Below are 8,708 nucleotides of genomic sequence, written 5' to 3'. Positions count from 1 at the left end.
ACTGACATCTCTCATCAACAAGGTATTTCTGTTCAAAGAACGGCCACTCACTGGATATTTTTTGTTTAGCGCATGATTCTCAGTCGAGAGACTGTTATATTTGTAAATCCCAGGAGATCAACAGTTATAGAAATACTCATACCAGCCCATCTGGCAACAATCATGCCTCAGTCAAAATCACATTTTTCCCCGTTCTGATGGTTGATATAAACATTACCTGAAGCTGCTGGTCAGAGTCTGCATGACTTTATGCACTACACTGCTGCCACACATTTGGCTGCGTAGATAATTTCTTGAATTACTATATGTATATATGTGTACACACACACACACACACACACACACATACGCACACTTATATATGCATATACATACACACACAAACACATGATTTGGGCAGTGGCTCATTCTCAACTGCAGTAACACAGATGTAATGGTGACATGTTAGTGTGTGTTGCAATGATATGAGTGGATCAGACGCAGCAGTTCCGCTGGAGCTTTTTAAACACTACTTACTTACTGTTATATGTTATGAAGTATGCTTGTATAGTACTAATGGGTGGTTGTACAAGTTAGTCATGTGCAATGATGATTTATGTTAATTGACCAACTTTTAATGAGGACTTGGAAATACTGCAACTTCTCTTTATTGGTCTGACTTGAAGGTCATTTCTGTTACTACTACTATTACTATTACTGTTTGTTTTCCTTCTAGTTTTGATCCATATTCTATGAAAGACATGATTGTGTAATGTCTGTTTTATCAGTTGTACCCAGATCATGGTTCACTGAGGTTGGTGCAGTTGGAGGGGACTTTGGAGCAAATTTTATAGTGTTATAGAGTTTGATGGGCTGGGTACAGCATTGAAGTTAAGAGAAAGGGATGGCTCAGATGAAGTGCATGTTAAGTGTGGAGAGGTTAAGCGAACAGCAACAAGTACAACGTAATGTGGAGTCATTAGAAGGAGATGCTCAAAGGAAGGTTTTAGCTGTAGAGGAAAGGGACAAGGACACTACAAAGATTTGTTTTTAACTGTTGATGGCATTGCATGAGGATAATACACCATTTACAGCTTTTTTTTATTATAAGGTGAAGTGAAGCCTGTAAGTTTTTTTGCTCTGTACTTCCATGAACTATTTTCTATGTTGAAGAAACACGCTTGGTGGAGTCCCAGATTGCCTTTTGAGGCAGGAAAGATGAGGCTTTGGCCCCAGAGGTTGAAAGTCTGGAGCACTGGGAGCCCTCTGTTTGTATGACTGTTAGTGCCTGTTCTCATACCCCTTGGGCAGTGGGGACTTGGAAACTGAAGCTTTGGAATGAGATCATGAAGGAAATGAAGGAGCAAATGTCAGAAATGTCACAGACTCTCCTGGAAGAGTTGCGTGGTAATCAGTGTTCTCTTCATGAAGGGGCACACTCTGAAGGTAGGTGGTGGAACACAAGGGCCCCAGACAAGCCAACCAATAAGTTTAAATGGGATTCCCAGGGTTGGCCAATTTGTAATCAGTGTGTAGAAGTGGGTCATACTGGCCGATTCTGCCCTCAAGCAGGTGCCCCTCAGGGGGATTTTAGATTCTCCCGTCACAGTGTTGGTTGTTTGTTTGGATTAAACACTAGAGACTGTGTTCTTGAAATGAAATCTATACATTTTGCATACAACAAGACAGGCAGATGAGGAGGAGGAGCAGTAGTATGTATTTATAATAGTGACTTTAACTGCAGAAATACCACTATAGATGAGTTTAAATCTTTTGGGTAAGTTGCAGTCAACCTTTTTGTAATATATAGATCTCCCAAGCAAAAAAGTTATTATTTGTCAAAAAAGAAAGTGCCTGAAAGTTACCATGAAAAGCATTACACTGACTCAGATACAGTTGAGAAGTTTAAACACATTTACAATAGATCAGCGAATACAGCTCTGACTTTCTCCTGTCATGATTTGGTCTTTGATCTAGATGCTAGATTAAAGGAAACTCTTGACATTCTCAATCAAATGGAAGAAAAACTTCAGTGTACGTATGGAGAAAAACTGAAGTGCAGGTGCATTATCCTGGATCCTTCCGTAATTAAGAAAAGTCTTAGAAAAAGTTGTTTTATCAAAGAAGTTATATGAGAATAGTTAATCAGGTTTTCATTCTAACCATAGTACTGACAACATTGGTTCGTGATGTCAATGACCTCAGGTTCAGCGCTGATGGATAAAAATTCTTCTATTCTGATCTTTATTTGATCTTAGAGCAGATGATACTGTTGATCACAAGATTTGTAGCTTTTGATCTTTTTTGACATCTTTTGATATTGCTCAGCAATTTCTGTCTTAGAGCAATGCAGAGAAACTTGTTAATGCTTTTGTTACACAGAGAGTTGATTACTGTAATGCTCTTCTTACTGCACTGGCTACCTATATCATTCAGGATAGATTTTAAAGTTCTGCTACTAAATGACCTAGCAACCACTTACACCACAGAATGTCTATCTGTTTATGTTTCAGCATGTAATCTAAGATCTGCAGATACTGGCATTCTACAAGGCGCGTGGAAGACAAGCATCAAGACTGCTCTCTGTACTGGCACCCAGGTGGTGGAATGAACTCCCACTGGTTGTCCGTACAGCAGAGTCTCTTGCTGTCTTCAAATGCAGACTGAAGACACATCTCTTTATACAGCATTTAAATGAACACTGAGTTAAGTATTGATTGTAATATACTGTACTGCATTTATGTATTGTGTTGTATTGCACTGTTCTGTGTTCAACTCTGTTCCTTTGTCTCTGGGTATCAGCAGTGACTTTGATTCTAGCAGTTTCTGAGCTCAGGACTAGCTTTCTCTCTAACTTATTGGTAGCTAGGAAAGATACTTTCTCTAGATAAATAAAGCACTTGTTGTAAGTCACTCGGGTTAAGAGTGTCTGCTAAATGCTGTAAATGTAAATGTAAATACAAGTACCTTCAATAAAATACAGGAAACATGGAGAGACCTCTTTCAGTTATTATGCTTCTAAACTATTGAATTCAATTCCACCTTTTATTAGACAGTCAAGCTCAGTGCACACATTTAAGAAACATTTAAAAACCTATCTCTTTACTTTAGCTATGGACACTGTGTTAGCAGGAAGGGTGTCTCCCTCAACCCTGTCAAGATGTTGATTGTTCAGGAATGTCTTCCCTGAAGATTTTTAGGCAAGTGCAATACTTTTTAGGATTTGTGAGATATCATAGGCGATTTAGCGAAGAGTTTTCAGGAAATGTCAAGCCTTTAGATGGACTATTGGAGGGCAAAGGCTGACACAGAATGTATAATTCCCCTCATGCTATTTAGATCCAAAAATGTGAAACTGCATTTCAAAAGTCAAATCTGTTGAAGAAGTATTTCCTTCAGTCACCTAACTTGGAATATGTGAATTTTACGCAGCCCTTTATAGTCTATACAGATGCCAGTAATCATGTACAATGGGCAATGTTAGCCCAACAGCAAGAGGGTATGGAGCATGTTATAGCATATGCCAGTAGAAGTTTGCAGCTTCTTGCCTTTATAGAAAGAAAAAATCAAAGATTTTTGTGGGATGCCAAAATTATAGTGATCACAGACAATGATCTGCTGTTTCATTTGAATATAGTTAAAACAGAAATGGGTGAACAGAGATGGGTGGCCCAGCTGTCAAACTTGTACACAACCTGCACCAATTACTATTACCATAGTTACTTTCAAAAATCAAACAGAAAAAAACCCACAAAATCACACTTGTCACACCAAGCACAAAAGAAAATTACAAAATTATCCAGCACTATGCTCAACGGATAATAAAACCACTATGACACAACCTGCCTTTTAAAATGTAGGGCTTAGGGAGGTAACAACTGTCATTGGCCGATCAAATGAAATGAAGCCATACCAATTAAAAGAAAAAAAAAAACACAAGCTTCTTTCCAGTAACAAAGGAGAGAGTAGTTAACTTAAGGAAGTCAGCATGCTTCCTTCAGCCAATCTTTTGGCTTCTGTCTCCCAGAGCGTCATAGCCACAAGCCTCTCTGTCTCACCGAGCTGAATAACTCCCATTCTTCAGTTTGGTAGCTTCTGCTGGGAGCACAACGGCAAGCTTAAATGAACAAAACAGCCATTTCTAATTGTACAAAGTAAGTGATGCTTAATTCTGTGAAAGAGTGAGTCATGTCCTCACTCTTTCTGCAGCCTGCTGGTCAGTCCACCCCTCCCATCCCCCCATTTGTGAAAAATGGAGCAAATACATCTACTTCTGATTCACAGCTCTGAAATGACACTCTCCATTGACCTAATGAACCTAAAAAGCAGCTGTGAATTCAATTCTGTTTACAAGCATATCATTTAAACCCTTTATTTAATTCAATATAATTCAAAGATAACATATCAAATGTTGAAACTGAGAAATGGTATTGTTTTTGAAAAATATATTTTCAATTTGATGCCAGCAAAAAAAGTTGGGACAGGGGCAACAAAAGACTGATAAATTTGTGTAATGCTAAAAAAGTCACCTGGTGGAACATCTCATCACACACATATCTTATAAGCAGCTTCTCCTTCTGGGTCACGCTGGAGCTTATCCCTGCGGTCATCGGGCGGAAGTCAGGATACACCCTGGACAGGTTGCCGGTCCATCGCACTCACACCCTCACACCTAGGGGCACGTACCATGTACGGTTGGCCTGACTGTATATCTTTGGTCTGTGTGGGGAAACCAGAGTGCTCTGAAGAAACCCACGCAGACCCGGGGAGAGCATGCAAACTCCACACAGAAAGTACCCTGGTCACCCGGGGAATCGAACCCAGGCCCTACTTGCCACCCACGCCACCCACATCTCACCACTAGTTAGATAAATTAACAACAGGTCAGTAATACGACAAGGTATTAAAAGAGCATCCCAGAGAGGCTGCATCTTTCATAAGTAAAAATGGGGATGGGTACAGCACTCTATTAAAGAGCACATGATCAAATTGCACAATTCAAGAAAATGATTCCTGAATGTTAAATAGCAAATAACTCATCGTCTATAGTACATAATATCCTTAAAATATTCAGAGAATCTGGAGAATTCTCTTTATGCAACGTAAATGACTGATAACCAATATTGGCTTCCTGTGAGCTTCAGGCCTTCAGGCCTTTTTTTGTCTGAAAAAACAAAATGTGAGATTCATTTTGGAAATCATGGACGCTGCATCCTCCAGGCTAAAGATGAGAGGTACAATCCAGCTTATTATCACCACACAGTTCAAAAGCTGGGATGTGGCTTGATTTAGGGGTTATAGGGGTGCATTAGTGCACATCTGTTTTCACATTTAGTGAAATTAATACTGAACGATATGTACATGTTTTGGGGCATTATATGCTGCCTTCCAGATGATGTCTTTTTAAAGGAAGGTCTTGCTTATTTCAAAAAGACAATGCTGAACAAACAAAAAAATACAATTTCTCAGTTTAAACATTTCATATGTTGTCTTTGTACTATGTTCAATTAAATATAGGGTTAAATGACTTGCACATCATTGCATTCTATTTTTATTTTTGCACAACGTCCCAACTTTTTTGGAAACAGGGTCATAAGTTAAAGTGTTCTAATCAATGATAAAAATAATTGTAACAGTAATTTTTTAATAATGTTTATGAAAACCTTATTATGTTTTATGAAAAAAGGTATCTATTTCTAATAATCTAATAAAACCAGAAAAGGCATTTAGCTTTATTAAGAGTTTAAATTAGTTTGCAGGACAGCCTTTTTTGCATACTCAGATCAAAAAAGCACACAAATAGTTTAAAAAGCACATAATTTGAGTAATGCATTTATGTATTACTAAACATTATCTGAATACAGACAAAAACAAATGAAAGCCATATTTTCTATATTAAACATGTTTTTAACCTCAGAAACACCTGGGACATACTCTGCCACCTTGTTCAGCGAATGACCATTGTGTCAACAACATGACTGACAACTCTGGGCTTCTTCTCATCTGAAATGGATTGATGCACAGTGAGAATGGGTATTGTTGTCTGGTATGATCAACATTTCAGATTGTTTATGGAAGTAATAAATATTGCGTTCTCTGGAGCAAAGAAGAAACAGACCATCCAGATTGTTACCAGCATAAAGTTCAAAGGCCAAAAGCAACATCTCTAAAGGCATGGTATGTTTATATGTTAAGGTTAAAAATATAATCACAATTTGGAGTAACATTTTCAGCCTTCAGGACAATGTTCTTTTCTGGGATGTGCATGCTTATTTCAGTGTGAATACACCATTGCAAATTTTGCATAAGTTACAACAGCTTGTCTGCATAATCAGAGAGTAAGGGTGTCAGAATGACAAAGATCATAAGGTAAAACATCAATATTAAGTTTTTGTTATAGGTCAAACTAATTTTTCACTACTCTCTGTTTTTATTAGTGTTTTACATACTGTCTAAACTTTTTTGAAATGAGGTTTGTTTTTCAAGAAAAGCCTAATTTCATATTAGTAACATTTCCTTAAAATAAAAATATCAAATACTGCATGTTTTGCTTTTAGCAGTAATTTGTATATCGCTGTTCCTGGAACAAAACCTTGTATTTAAATGGTAACTTTACAGGATAATGAAAAAACACACTTTTAATGTAAGTCAATGGAACCAGATTTTTTCCTAGTAATTTTGGGACGTTTATTATGGTCCTTTCATCTTAAACTTACACACAATGTAAAGGGCAGCAGGCATTTTCAAATTATCTCAAAAACTGAAAAACATCAAAAATTGAGATACAAGGTTTTGTTCCAACAGCAGTGATATATGTATTGTTTGGGAAACAAAATACCTATTTGATACTTAAAATGTAACATATAGTTTTGCAGGCTGTAGATTGTACAGATTACTTATTACCCATCTTGTGGTATTTGACATTTCTCATAAGTAGTTGTGAAATCATAAATGGAATGTAGTTTTTTAGAGCAGGAAAGCAAGGCCGTGTAGTAAGGCGGCCTTAGAACACTAAATCATAGGAAACGGACAGAAAAACTCAGCATGCTTTGTTCATTTATTGTTTTATTCTTATTTTTTTCTGTACAGACTGTGTCAAAGACACACATGAAGATGCTATGTACAGATGTTTTACAGATGGCACAATCATATGTACTGTACAATCATATGAAAATTAGTTATGACTTCAACAAACACCCGTACATTTCCTGATACAACTTTTTTACTTTTTGCAGCCTATTGCAGTCAGTGCTGATAATCGTCAGTAGGACAAATAAAATTTGAAATCTGACAGTATAAATATGAGGTATGGTTAATGGGGCTATATCCTATGTATTTGTTTTCCTATGCTAGGATATGTATGGTTTATGGACCCCTTTGTCCCTTAGTATTAAACAGGATGTTCTTACTGTGCCTTTAAGACTGATATATGTAAATAATCTCTGTCTTGATTGACTGGTATTGTGCCTCATTCAAATAGCAGTATATGCTAAATGCTATAAAACTTAAACATGAGTTGGGGGGCTAAGCTGCTGTGTAATGAGTAGGCTAAATATGTGCAATGTGTTGGTTTTTCTAACTCCACAAAAACAATAAATTCAATAATGTTTTTGCAGTTTTGTTTCAGTCTAGACTGTATGGACTGGGGCCTAAACAGCACATTTTGAAACTTTAACCATGTTTACATATCGTATTGTATTCTTCTATTTTAAAAAGTGAGGAAAATGTGGTTTTCCATGAGAAATAGTTTCTTTAGTTTCATACTGGAGTTATGAGGGTGATGTAGCTAACATGGAAACTTATAGCTGGAAGTTTTAATGGTGCAATCAGCATGCCTAAATCATAGACACTTGCTACAAATCATGTGAAATAATCTCAAATACAAACTTGTTTGTGTGATTTCTAACATTGCAGCATTGTAGCAGCCATTTTGAATCATGGATGTTGTCAGTACTTTTGTCCATTCCTTTGACGCGTCTTAGAAGACACCAGCTTGAACTCAACAGCTAGTTAGCAAGGCCTTCAATTGAATTCTGAACATAAGAAATCAGCAACTGCTAATCTCCACAAAGCTGTAGCACAGTCTACCAACAATAGCTGATGCTGTCAAAAGTTGTCTTAAAATTATCACAGAGTCAACGTCTCACTTGTAGAACTGTAAATGAACTGAAAAAGCTGACAGTGTAACGAATGTTTATTCCACATTACCATAATTATGTAAACCTCCTGACTAGTTAGTGTTCAGTAGGTGTATCAAATAAAATGGGCAATGACTGTAGGTAAAAGTTATGTGTACCTGATAAACTGACAGACAGACCCTTTTTACTCAGTGTAGTGTCCTACTTGATGTTTTACTGTGCTACTTGACTGCCTAACGTGCATAGTGTCACACTGCTATGCAAACTATGATAGCTGAAGTAAAAAAAATATTCTCAATTTTACCTTGTCAAGCTAGCTAACATTTCCATTTCCATTTCCATTCCATTCACTAAGCATAAACCAATAAAATATAACATAAAATTTACCTAGAACAGAAAACAAATACCACTTATTTGATGATTTAGCCCACACTGGCTAAAGATTTTCCTTAAATGACGAAAGCATATATTTTACAATCATGCTTATAATAGTTCTCTGCAGTCATTGCTATGCCAATATTAGTAATTCTTGTTTTAAACTGTTTATTCCCCCCAAAAAATGAAAGACATTTTCAAAAATCACCACTGTCA

This window comes from Pygocentrus nattereri, chromosome 21 (assembly GCF_015220715.1).
Source record: "Pygocentrus nattereri isolate fPygNat1 chromosome 21, fPygNat1.pri, whole genome shotgun sequence".
NCBI lineage: Eukaryota > Metazoa > Chordata > Actinopteri > Characiformes > Serrasalmidae > Pygocentrus > Pygocentrus nattereri.
This window is presented reverse-complemented; position numbering follows the sequence as displayed.